Source organism: Nerophis lumbriciformis, linkage group LG33, assembly GCF_033978685.3.
Source record: "Nerophis lumbriciformis linkage group LG33, RoL_Nlum_v2.1, whole genome shotgun sequence".
Lineage (NCBI taxonomy): Eukaryota > Metazoa > Chordata > Actinopteri > Syngnathiformes > Syngnathidae > Nerophis > Nerophis lumbriciformis.
Window position 1 is genome coordinate 20,404,656 of NC_084580.2, and position 12,938 is coordinate 20,417,593.

Consider the following 12,938-nt stretch of genomic DNA (forward strand, 5'->3'; position numbering starts at 1 on the left):
CGCATTACTGAAGACGCCGCACCGATCCGCCTGTCGATCTCACGATCCACTCTTCCCTCACTCGTGAACAAGACTCCGAGGTACTTGAACTCCTCCACTTGGGGCAAGATCTCCTCCCCAACCCGGAGATGGCACTCCACCCTTTTCCGGGCGAGAACCATGGACTCGGACTTGGAGGTGCTGATTCTCATCCCAGTCGCCTCACACTCAGCCGCGAACCGATCCAGCGAGAGCTGAAGATCCTGGCCAGATGAAGCCATCAGGACCAAATCATCTGCAAAAAGCAGAGACCTAATCCTGCAGCCACCAAACCGGATCCCCTCAACGCCTTGACTGCGCCTAGAAATTCTGTCTATAAAAGTTATGAACAGAATCGGTGACAAAGGGCAGCCTTGGCGGAGTCCAACCCTCACCGGAAACGTGTCCGACTTACTGCCGGCAATGCGAACCAAGCTCTGACACTGATCATACAGGGAGCGGACCGCCACAATCAGACAGTCCGAAACCCCATACTCTGAGCACTCCCCACAGGACTTCCCAAGGGACACGGTCGAATGCCTTCTCCAAGTCCACAAAGCACATGTAGACTGGTTGGGCAAACTCCCATGCACCCTCAAGGACCCTGCCGAGAGTATAGAGCTGGTCCACAGTTCCACGACCAGGACGAAAACCACACTGTTCCTCCTGAATCCGAGGTTCGACTATCCGGCGTAGCCTCCTCTCCAGTACACCTGAATAGACCTTACCGGGAAGGCTGAGGAGTGTGATCCCACGATAGTTAGAACACACCCTCCGGTTCCCCTTTTTAAAGAGAGGAACCACCACCCCGGTCTGCCAATCCAGAGGTACCGCCCCCGATGTCCACGCGATGCTGCAGAGTCTTGTCAACCAAGACAGCCCTACAGCATCCAGAGCCTTAAGGAACTCCGGGCGGATCTCATCCACCCCCGGGGCCTTGCCACCGAGGAGCTTTTTAACTACCTCAGCCCCAGAAATAATTGGGACTTTTGACCATTTTGGCCGCCTTTTCCCCTCTTCATCCCCGCCTTCCTGTGCACCATTGCTGGGTGTGTTTTGGACATTTGGATAAAATTAGTTTCAAGCATGTTTTACTCAATATAGGTCATCAAATCTCAGCAACAAGCTGTAATATCTTACTGAGATCATTTAGGACCAAAACACTTAAAACAAGTAAAACATTCTAAAACATAAAATCTTGTATATGGCCGCACAAGTCTGGGATGCGCAAAATGTCCATAACACATCCAGTTGAGTTCCACGGGGAGGGGGGAAAAAGTTGGCATAAGTCCCAAAAATGTTCAAAATACCTACCCAGGTTCGAGTCCCACAAGTCCCGCTGCCGGCCGGGATGCCCAAAATGTCCAAAACGCGCCCAGCAAAGTCTCGCGGGGAGAAAAGTGAGTAAAGTCGGTAAAATGTTCAAAAATCACACCCGGGTTCGAGGTTGAGACTCACGTGGGACTCGAACCTGGAGAGGTATTTTGAACATTTTTGGGGACTTTTTGACGACTTCTCTCACTTTTGCGTTTTGGATATTTTTTGCAAATGTCCATAACACACTAAGTTGAGTCCCACGGGGAGGGGGGATAAAAGTTGGCATAAGTCCCAAAAATGTTCAAAATACCTACCCAGGTTCGAGTCTCACAAGTCCCGCCGCAGGCCGGGATGTCCAAAACGCGCCCAGCAAAGTCCCACGGGAAGGCGGGGAGAAAAGTGAGAAAAGTCGGTAAAATGTTCAAAAATCACACCCGGGTTCGAGGTTGAGACTCATGTGGGACTTGAACCTGGGGAGGTATTTTGAACATTTTTGGGACTTTTGCAGACTTTTCCAACTTTTATCCCCCCTCCCCGTGGGACTGGGCTGGGTGTGTTATGGACTTTTTGTGCGGCGGGACTTGTGGGACTCAAACCTGGGTAGGTATTTTGAACATTTTTGGGGACTTTTGACGACTTTTCTCACTTTTGCGTATTGGACATTTTTTGTATCCCGGGACTTGTGCGGCAGGACTCGTGGGACTAAGTATTTTGGACAAAATTGGGACTTTTGACCATTTTGGCCACCTTTTCCCCTCTTCTTCCCCGCCTTCCTGTGCACCATTGCTGGGTGTGTTTTGGACATTTGGACAAAAAAATAGTTTCAAGCATGTTTTACTCAATATAGGTCATCAAATCTCAGCAACAAGCTGTAATATCTTACTGAGATCATTTAGGACCAAAACACTTAAAACAAGTAAAACACTCTAACATAAAATCTTATATATGGCCGCGCAAGTCCTGGGATGCCCAAAAAGTCCATAACACACCCAGTTGAGTCCCACGGGGAGGGGGGATAAAAGTTGGCATAAGTCCCAAAAATGTTCAAAATACCTACCCAGGTTTCGAGTCCCACAAGTCCCGCCGCAGGCCGGGATACCCAAAATGTCCAAAACGTGCCCAGCAAAGTCCCACGGGAAGGCGGGGAGAAAAGTGAGAAAAGTCGGTAAAATGTTCAAAAATCACACCCGGGTTCGAGGTTGAGACTCATGTGGGACTCGAACCTGGGGAGGTATTTTGAACATTTTTGGGACTTTTGCAGATTTTTCCAACTTTTATCCCCCCTCCCCGTGGGACTGGGCTGGGTGTGTTATGGACATTTTGTGCGGTGGGACTCGAACCTGGGTAGGTATTTTGAACATTTTTGGGGACTTTTTGACGACTTTTTTCACTTTTGCGTTTTGGACATTTTTTGCATCCCGGGACTTGTGCGGCCGGCGGCAGGACTCGTGGGACTGGAACCCGGGGAAGTATTTTGGACACAATTGGGACTTTTGACCATTTTGGCTGCCTTTTCCTCTCTTCTTCCCCGCCTTCCTGTGCACCTTGCTGGGTGTGTTTTGGACATTTGGACAAAAAAATAGTTTCAAGCATGTTTTACTCAATATAGGTCATCAAATCTCCGCAACAAGCTGTAATATCTTACTGAGATCATTTAGGACCAAAACACTTAAAACAAGTAAAACACTCTAAAACAGAAAATCTTATGTATGGCCGCGCAAGTCCTGGGATGCGCAAAATGTCCAGAACACACCCAGCCGAGTCCCACGGGGGGGTAAAAGTTGTAAAAGTCGGCAAAAGTCCCAAAAATGTTAAATACCTACTCAGGTTCGAGTCCCACATGGGTGTGTTTTATTTTTTTATTATTTTTTAACATTTTACCGACTTTTCCAACTTTTATCCCCTCTCTCCGTGGGACTGGGCTGGGTGTGTTATGGACATTTTGAGCATCCCGGGACTTGTGGGACTCGAACCTGGGTAGGTATTTTGAACATTTTTGGGGACTTTTGCCGACTTTTCTCACTTTTCTCCCCCACTTCCCGTGGGACTTTGCTGGGTGCGTTTTGGACATTTTTTTTCATCCCGGGACTTGTGCGGCCAGCGGCGGGACTCGTGGGACTGGAACCCGGGGAAGTATTTTTGACAAAATTGGGACTTTTACACCATTTTGGCCGCCTTTTCCTCTCTTCTTCCCCGCCTTCCTGTGCACCATTGCTGGGTGTGTTTTGGACATTTGGACAAAAAAATAGTTTCAAGCATGTTTTACTCAATATAGGTCATCAAATCTCAGCAACAAGCTGTAATATCTTACTGAGATCATTTAGGACCAAAACACTTAAAACAAGTAAAACACTCTAACATAAAATCTGCTTAGTGAGAAAACGTATCTTATCAGACAGAAAATAAGCAAATATCACCCTTATTTGAGATATTTAATCTTACTTAGATTTCACTTTTTGCAGTGGTCATGTATGAGACTTTAGCTCACTGAACATCTAAACCAGGGGTGTCAAACATACAGCCCGAGGGCCAGATCAGGAACAGGTTTTATCTGGCCCGCGGGATGATTTTATTATTATTATTATTATTTTTTTTTATTAAAACAACATAAAAATCACAAGATACACTTACAACCAGTGCACCAACCCAAAAAAACTCCCACAAAAGCTACGAACAATGGGAAACCGAGCTTTCTGCTCCGCCGCTCCCAGTCTGTGGAACGCTCTCCCTGACCACCTGAGGGCACCACAGACTGTGGATGCTTTTAAAAGAGGCTTAAAAGCCCTTTTTAAAAAAGACTTTTTTTTCTTTTCTTTTTTTTTTAGCTATATGCATACTAATTATAGCTATTTGGCTATTCTAGTTTTTTTATTTTATTTTATTATCTTTTTATTTTTTTATTTTAATACACTGTAGCCCTTTGAGATTATTTACTCAATATAAAGTGCTTTTTTACAAATAAAATCTATTATTATTATTATTAAAAGGGGCTGTCTCTTTCCGTTATTAAACTTCTGGTTCCTACAATATAGAACAATGCAGTCTGCAAGGGATACAGTCCTGGAAGCAGACATGATTGTGTGCTGCTGGTCCACTAACATTCTCATTAATTACTATTTTGTTATGTCATTGTTTTAATATTGTTTTACTTTCTTTTTTTATTCAAGAAAACGTTTATTTTTTATTTAATTTTTTTTTTTTTAAAAGGACTTTATCTTCACCAGACCAGGTTGTCAATGAAATCAGATTGCTCAAAAGGGTTCTTAAAAACCAGGTCCAGTTCAGATTATGTCCAGGTCGGGCTCAGCAACACACACCTTCATTTATGTACACTTAAATTAGGGAACACAGTAGATTGCATATCATATATATATAAACAAAATTACATTTTCAAAATAAGCCTTTGAGGACTTTCCATCTTTTTTTTAAAATGTTTTTTGGTATCATTATCAATTTCAACCATATAACTTTCAAAAGTAAAAAAATACTGAATAAATGTTTTAAATAAATAAATACTAAGTGAATATCTGTGTTTGGCCTTAAAAATAAACCTTTTACCGAGTACTTTAATTAAATTGACTAAATCATCGCGGGATGAGTTTGCTAAGTAGGAAAATTAACCCAAAATGTTGGAATGAAACTGCTGTTCTAAATGTGTCCACTGGATGTCGCAATAGCAATTATTTGTATCCTTGTAGATGATGCTACATATGTACAAAATAAACCACGTTAGTACATCAATCGAGGAAAATGATCAAACTACGTAAATTGTGATTTTTTTTTATTTTTTATTCTTGATTGAAAATGAACACCAATGAGTTGAGTGAACGCTATCACATAATTTATTCAGAAAATATTAACGACCAAGAATACTACCGTATTTTTCGGAGTATAAGTCGCTCCGGAGTATAAGTTGCACCGGCCAAAAGTGCATAATAAAGAAGGAAAAAAAAAACGTATAAGTCGCATTTTTTGTGGAAATGTATTTGATAAAAGCCAACACCAAGAATAGACATTTGAAAGGCAATTTAAAACAAATAAAGAATAGTGAACAACAGGCTGAATAAGTGTACGTTATATGAGGCATAAATAACCAACTGGTATGTTAACGTAACATATTATGGTAAGAGTCATTCAAATAACTATAACATATAGAACATGCTATACGTTTACCAAACAATCTGTCACTCCTAATCGCTAAATCCCATGAAATCTTATACGTCTAGTCTCTTACGTGAATGAGATAAATAATATTTGATATTTTACGCTAATGTGTTCATAATTTCACACAAGTCTCCCGGCCAAACTATGAAAAAACAAACAAACTGCGACTTATAGTCCGAAAAATACGGTAGATTTTTCTCCATGTGGGCCCCCGATCTAAAATGAGTTTGACACCCTTGATGTAAAGTGTTTTCTGATATATCCTCCGATAGCGACGGGTATGGCAAACGGTGTAGTGATAACCGTGGAAGTGGAAGTGGAGCTGTACTGCCAACAATGCAAACTGTCTGGCTACAATATGAACCCATTGCATACACCTTAAAGCAGCGTTTTTCAACCTTTTTTTGAACCAAGGCACATTTTTTGCGTTGAAAAAATCCAGAGGCACACCACCAGCAGAACTCATTAAAAAAAAAAAGAAATTCAGTTGCCAGTAAAAAGTCGTCGTTGCAATTATTGGATATGAATTTAAACCACAACCAAGCATGCATCACTGTAGCTCTTGTCACATCACGCCCCGACATATTTTGAGTTTTAGTTCTGGTCTTGCGCTCCTATTTTGGTGGCTTTTTTTTATCTATTTTTGGTATTTTCCTGTAGCAGTTTCATGTCTTCCTTTTGAGCGATATTTCCCGCATCTACTTTGTTTTAGCAATCAAGAATATTTCAGTTGTTTTTATCCTTCTTTGTGGGGACATTGTTGATTGAAATGTCATGCTCATTGTGGACGCCGTCTTTGCTCCACAGTAAGTCTTTGCTGTCGTCCAGCATTCTGTTTTTGTTTAGTTTGCAGCCAGTTAAATTTGCATTAGCCTTCCCTAAGCTTCAATGCTTTTTCTTAGGGGCACTCACCTTTTGTTTATTTGTGGTTTAAGCATTAGATACCTTTTTTACCTGCACCCTGCCTCCCACTGTTTTCGACATCTACAAAGCAATTAGCTACTGGCTGCCACCTACTGATATGGAAGAGTATTACACGGTTACTCTGCCGAGCTCTAGACAGCACCGACACTCAACAACAACAACACATCATTTGCAGACTATAATTACTGGTTTGTAAAAAAAAATATATACAGGTAAAAGCCAGTAAATTAGAATATTTTGAAAAACTTGATTTATTTCAGTAATTGCATTCAAAAGGTGTAACTTGTACATTATATTTATTCATTGCACACAGACTGATGCATTCAAATGTTTATTTCATTTAATTTTGATGATTTGAAGTGGCAACAAATGAAAATCCAAAATTCCGTGTGTCACAAAATTTGAATATTACTTAAGGCTAATACAAAAAAGGGATTTTTAGAAATGTTGGCCAACTGAAAAGTATGAAAATGAAAAATATGAGCATGTACAATACTCAATACTTGGTTGGAGCTCCTTTTGCCTCAATTACTGCGTTAATGCGGCGTGGCATGGAGTCGATGAGTTTCTGGCACTGCTCAGGTGTTATGAGAGCCCAGGTTGCTCTGATAGTGGCCTTCAACTCTTCTGCGTTTTTGGGTCTGGCATTCTGCATCTTCCTTTTCACAATACCCCACAGATTTTCTATGGGGCTAAGGTCAGGGGAGTTGGCGGGCCAATTTAGAACAGAAATACCATGGTCCGTAAACCAGGCACAGGTAGATTTTGCGCTGTGTGCAGGCGCCAAGTCCTGTTGGAACTTGAAATCTCCATCTCCATAGAGCAGGTCAGCAGCAGGAAGCATGAAGTGCTCTAAAACTTGCTGGTAGACGGCTTCGTTGACCCTGGATCTCAGGAAACAGAGTGGACCGACACCCGTAAATGACATGGCACCCCAAACCATCACTGATGGTGGAAACTTTACACTAGACTTCAGGCAACGTGGATCCTGTGCCTCTCCTGTCTTCCTTCAGACTCTGGGACCTCGATTTCCAAAGGAAATGCAAAATTTGCATGGTTGGGTGATGGTTTGGGGTGCCATGTCATCTGCTGGTGTCGGTCCACTCTGTTTCCTGAGATCCAGGGTCAACGCAGCCGTCTACCAGCAAGTTTTAGAGCACTTCATGCTTCCTGCTGCTGACCTGCTCTATGGAGATGGAGATTTCAAGTTCCAACAGGACTTGGCGCCTGCACACAGCGCAAAATCTACCCGTGCCTGGTTTACGGACTATGGTATTTCTGTTGTAAATTGGCCCGCCAACTGTATTTAACCCAAATAGGTAAATTTAGATAATCTCCCACGGCACGCTAATGTGCCACGGCACAGTGGTTGAAAAACACTGCCTTAAAGTACTGACGAACTGCAATCTTACAAAATGGATGTGAGTGCACAACTTGCTTAATTCCGTAATACTTATAAATTGCCACTAGGAGTCAGTATCGCTCTGCAAATTGTTACCACTATTAAGTTTTTTTTGTTTTGTTTTTTGAGTAATTTTTTACATTTGTATGACAAAGTAAAGCAAACCTTTTATTTGGTTCTTGCCAAAGTTAAATTTTTTGACAAAGTAACTTCTCTGTTTTCTATGGCTTACCTGTCCTGGAGCCTATCCTAATTGTGACAGACGTTTATTAAATCTCTACCGTTAAAACACGAGTAGTAACATAATCGTCGGTTTAAAAAAAGGGGTTGCAAATGGCCTCTTTTAAGAAAATAAATTGTTAAAGTTACCGCCGGCAGTTTGAGCCTGTGCTGGATTTAGTGATTCACTTTATTTCCGAATTTGGGAGTTAACGTATCAAAATTGACCCCAATACGTTAAGTAAACACAATTCCAGAACCTAAAGCCGCTATTCTTTCGAGCATTGATTTGTTTCAGCTAATTTTGTACAATAAAGATTGGTAAAGGTCAAGATGAGATTTGCTTTGTAGTAGTGTTATCCCGATACCAATATATTGGTACCGGTACCAAAGTTATTTCGATACGTTTCTAAATAAAGGGGACCACAAAAAATTGCATTATTGACTTTTTTTGAACAAAAATCTTAGGGTACATATGTTTCTTATTGCAAGTTTGTGCTTAAATAAAATAGTGAACATACTAGACAACTTGTCTTTTTAGTAGTAAGTAAACAAACAAAGGCTCTTAATTTATGCAGTAACATATTCTCATTTTCCGTCATTTTGTCAAAATTAAGAACAAGTGGTAGAAAATGAATTAATGTACTCATTTACTGTTAATATCTGCTTACTTTCTCTTAACATGTTCTATCTACACTTCTGTTAAAATGTAATAATCACTTATACCTCTGTTTGATACTTTACATTAGTTTTGGATGATACCAAAAATTTGGGTATCAATCCAATACAGGATCATACATTGGTCATATTCAAAGTCCTCAACTGTCCGGGGACGTATTTCCTGAGTTTATAAACATAAAAAAAAAAAAAAATGTGATGCCAAAAATTATCGACGTAATCATAGTAGTATTGACTAGATACGCTACTGTACTTGGTATCATTACAGTGGATGTTAGGTGAAGATCCACCAATGGCGTTTGTTTACATTTTGAAGCCGGCGGACCGGTACTTTTCTGAGGCGGTATAGTACCGAATATGTTTAATTAGTATCGTGGTACTATACCAGGGGTCGGCAACCTTTACCAGTCAAAGAGCCATTTTGACCAGTTTCACAAATTAAAGAAAACAATGGGAGCCACAAAAATCTTTTGAAATTTAAAATGAAATAACACTGCATACAAAGTTGTTGTTTTTTTGTTGCTTTGTGCTATGTATAAACCAAGGGAATACACGCGGCCCACACCTTACTATGAAAATTAAATGTTAGTGCGGGCCGCGGGTTTTATATGAATGGAGCTTAACAGCTTGTCAACCCTCCCGATTTTTCTGGCAGACTATGAATTTCAAGGCAACTGATTTTTCGAATGTGCCGTGATGGTACAGCATTTTGCGCCCACTACAACCGGCGTGCCGGACCAGCCACACGTTGTTTGGGGCTTTTGCTTAATCACGCAAGTGACAGCAAGGCATACTTGCTCAACAACCACACAGGTTACACTGACGGTGGCCATATAAAACAACTTTAACACTTTTACTAATAATGCGCCACACTGTGAACCCACACCAAACAAGAATGACAAACACATTTCGGGAGAACATCTGCACCGTAACACAACATAAACGCAACAGAACAAATACCCAGAATCCCATACAGCCCTAACTCTTCCGGGCTACATTATAAACCCCCGCTACCAAACCCTGCCCACCTCAACCGACGCACAGAGGGGGGGAGGGTTGATGTGTGAGGAAGCAGGGTTGGGGTGGGGGCGGGGTTTGGTGGTAGCAGGGGTGTATAATGTAGCCCGGAAGAGTCAGGGCTGCATGGGATTCTGGGTATTTGTTCTGTTGTGTTTATGTTGTGTTAAGGTGCAGATGTTCTCCCGAAATGTGTTTGTCATTCTTGTTTGGTTTTGGTTCACAGTGTGGCGCATTATTAGTAAGAGTGTTAAAGTTGTTTTATATGGCCACCGTCAGTGTAACCTGTGTGGCTGTTGACTAAGTATGCTTTGCTGTCACTTACTTGTGCAAGCTAAAGATGCACACAACAAGAGCCTGAGTTGGCACGCTGTCGATACAGATTGTAGAGTGCATTAAATGCTGCACCATGATGGCACGCCCTTATTATTACGGCAAGGGTGAAAATCGGAGAATATTAATCCCGGGAGTTTTCTGCGAGAGGCACTGAAATTCGGAAGTCTCCCGATTCGGCAAGTATGCAGCTGAGCCGCATGCGGCTCCGGAGCCGCGGGTTGCCGACCCCTGTACTATACCAATACCGGTATCCCGTACAACCCTACTTTGTAGGTGACCATACAAATTAGTCTAATATGTGTCAATAATGAAGAACTATCTTAAGATTACACTCAGGGCCAGTAAAAAATAAATGGGCCAAAAGTATATACCGTATTTTTCGGACTATAAGTCGCAATTTTTTTTCATAGTTTGGCCGGGGGTGCGACTTATACTCAGGAGCGACTTATGTGTGAAATGATTAACACATTAGCGTAAAATATCAAATAGTATTATTTATCTCATTCACGTAAGAGACTAGACGTATAAGATTTCATGGGATTTAGCGATTAGGAGTGACAGATTGTTTGGTAAACGTATAGCATGTTCTATATGTTATAGTTATTTGAATGACTCTTACCATAATATGTTACGTTAACATACCAGTTGGTTATTTATGCCTCATGTAACGTACACTTATTCAGCCTGTTGTTCACTATTCTGGATTTATTTTAAATTGCCTTTCAAATGTCTATTCTTGGTGTTGGCTTTTATCAAATACATTTCCCCCCAAAATTGCGACTTATACTCCAATGCGACTTATATATGTATGTTTTTTTTCCTTCTTTATTATGCATTTTCGGCAGGTGCGACTTATACTCCGGTGCGACTTATACTCCGAAAAATGCGGTATATACAGTCCTAATTTGATTCAAACCACCTTATTCTTGAACTTTTTCAGAAAAAAATGCATTTTATTTTATGATGGTGTCTTTTATAACTGACAAATTTAAATAAAAGAACAACAAAATCTTGATTGTAAAAAAAAATAAAAATAAAAAAATCCTAATTTAATTGAGTCCATCAATGACCAGACAGTTTGTGGGGTTTGGATACAAACACGAATGCCGTATTTTCCGACTATAAGTTGCAGTTTTTTTCATAGTTTGGCCGGGGGTGCGACTTATACTCAGGAGCGACTTATGTGTGAAATGATTAACACATTACCGTAAAATATCAAATATTATTTATCTCATTGACGTAAGAGACTAGACGTATAAGATTTCATGGGATTTAGCGATTAGGAGTGACAGATTGTTTGGTAAACGTATAGTCAAGTCAAGACAACTTTTCTAGTACCAATTACAGACTTCCGGCTTAACAATAATAGCGCTAATCGTCGCATCCTACCATAACAAAATGAAGAATCGGCTTACATTACGATCATGCTTTGTCTAATATGTTTTGTAATGTAATCTGTGATATTTCTACCTAAAAAAATGTTTTTTTTGGCAGATTTAAATATAGTGTACCGTATTTTTCGGACTAAGTCACAGTTGTTTTCATAGTTTGGCCGGGGGTGCGACTTATACGTGAAATTATTAACGCATTAGCGTAAAATATCAAATAATATTATTTAGCTCATTGACGTAAGAGACTAGACGTATAAGATTTCATGGGATTTAGCGATTAGGAGTGACAGATTGTTTGGTAAACGTATAGCATGTTCTATATGTTATAGTTATTTGAATGACTCTTACCATAATATGTTACGTTAACATACCAGTTGGTTATTTATGCCTCATATAACGTACACTTATTCAGCCTGTTGTTCACTATTCTTTATTTATTTTAAATTGCCTTTCAAATGTCTATTCTTGGTGTTGGTTTTTATCAAATACATTTCCACAAAAAATGCGACTTAAGTTTTTTTCCTTCTTTATTATGCACTTTTGGCCGGTGCTACTTATACTCCGAAAAATACGGTAGTATTCTCTTTGTCGTTATTTATATTTTCTGAATAAATTATGTGATAGCGTTCACTCAACTCATTGGTGTTCATTTTCAATCAAGTTAAAAAAATAAAAAATATCAAAATCAAATTACAGGATGTTATTTACGTAGTTTGATCATTTTCTTCGACTGATGTACTAAAATGTGGTTTATTTTGTACATACAGTATGTAGCATCATCTACAAAGATACAAATAATTGCTATTGCGACATCCAGTGGACACATTTAGAACAGCAGTTTCATTCAAAAATTCTGGGTTAATTTCTCTTTTCTTTCTTTAGTTTATTTCGAACATGAACACACTTGCAGCATAATACGTCACACAATTTCATATCATTTCACTTTACGTCATGCCCGAAAAGGAGTAGGAAGAAGTAAAGCTTATTTAATCCTACCCCTTTCCCACTTCAGAGCGTTTACAAATATATAAAATCATTTACTGACCTTTTCACGTTCTCAGTTGGTTATTTATGCCTCATATAACGTACACTTATTCAGCCTGTTGTTCACTATTCTTTATTTTAAATTGCCTTTCAAATGTCTATTCTTGGTGTTGGCTTTTATCAAATAAATTTCCCCCAAAAATGGGACTTATACTCCAGTGCGACTTATACTCCGAAAAATATGGTATATATTTTTTTAACGTCAAGTCTAGCAATGCAAAGTGTAACCGAAACAGAATGAATTTGTAGATTAAAGCCTCTCGCTACTGCATTAATAGTTAATTTTATAGTTTGTTTTATCTGTTTGTCCCTCAGCATGCGTCAAAGGAAGGCAACGTGTTCCCAAATAGGAAACGTGACGGAAAATGTTAAATTCTAGCTTGCCCTTAGCACTATTGCTAACCATTGCTCATGCAAGCCAAAGTAGG

General features: G+C 40.0%; 1 protein-coding gene across 1 annotated transcript in view; it reads left to right on the top strand.

Annotated features, from left to right (window-relative positions):
- The window catches only part of LOC133575650 (uncharacterized), a 28,030-nt gene that overhangs the window by 11,564 nt on the left and 3,528 nt on the right, over positions 1–12,938 (top strand). The window lies entirely within an intron of this gene.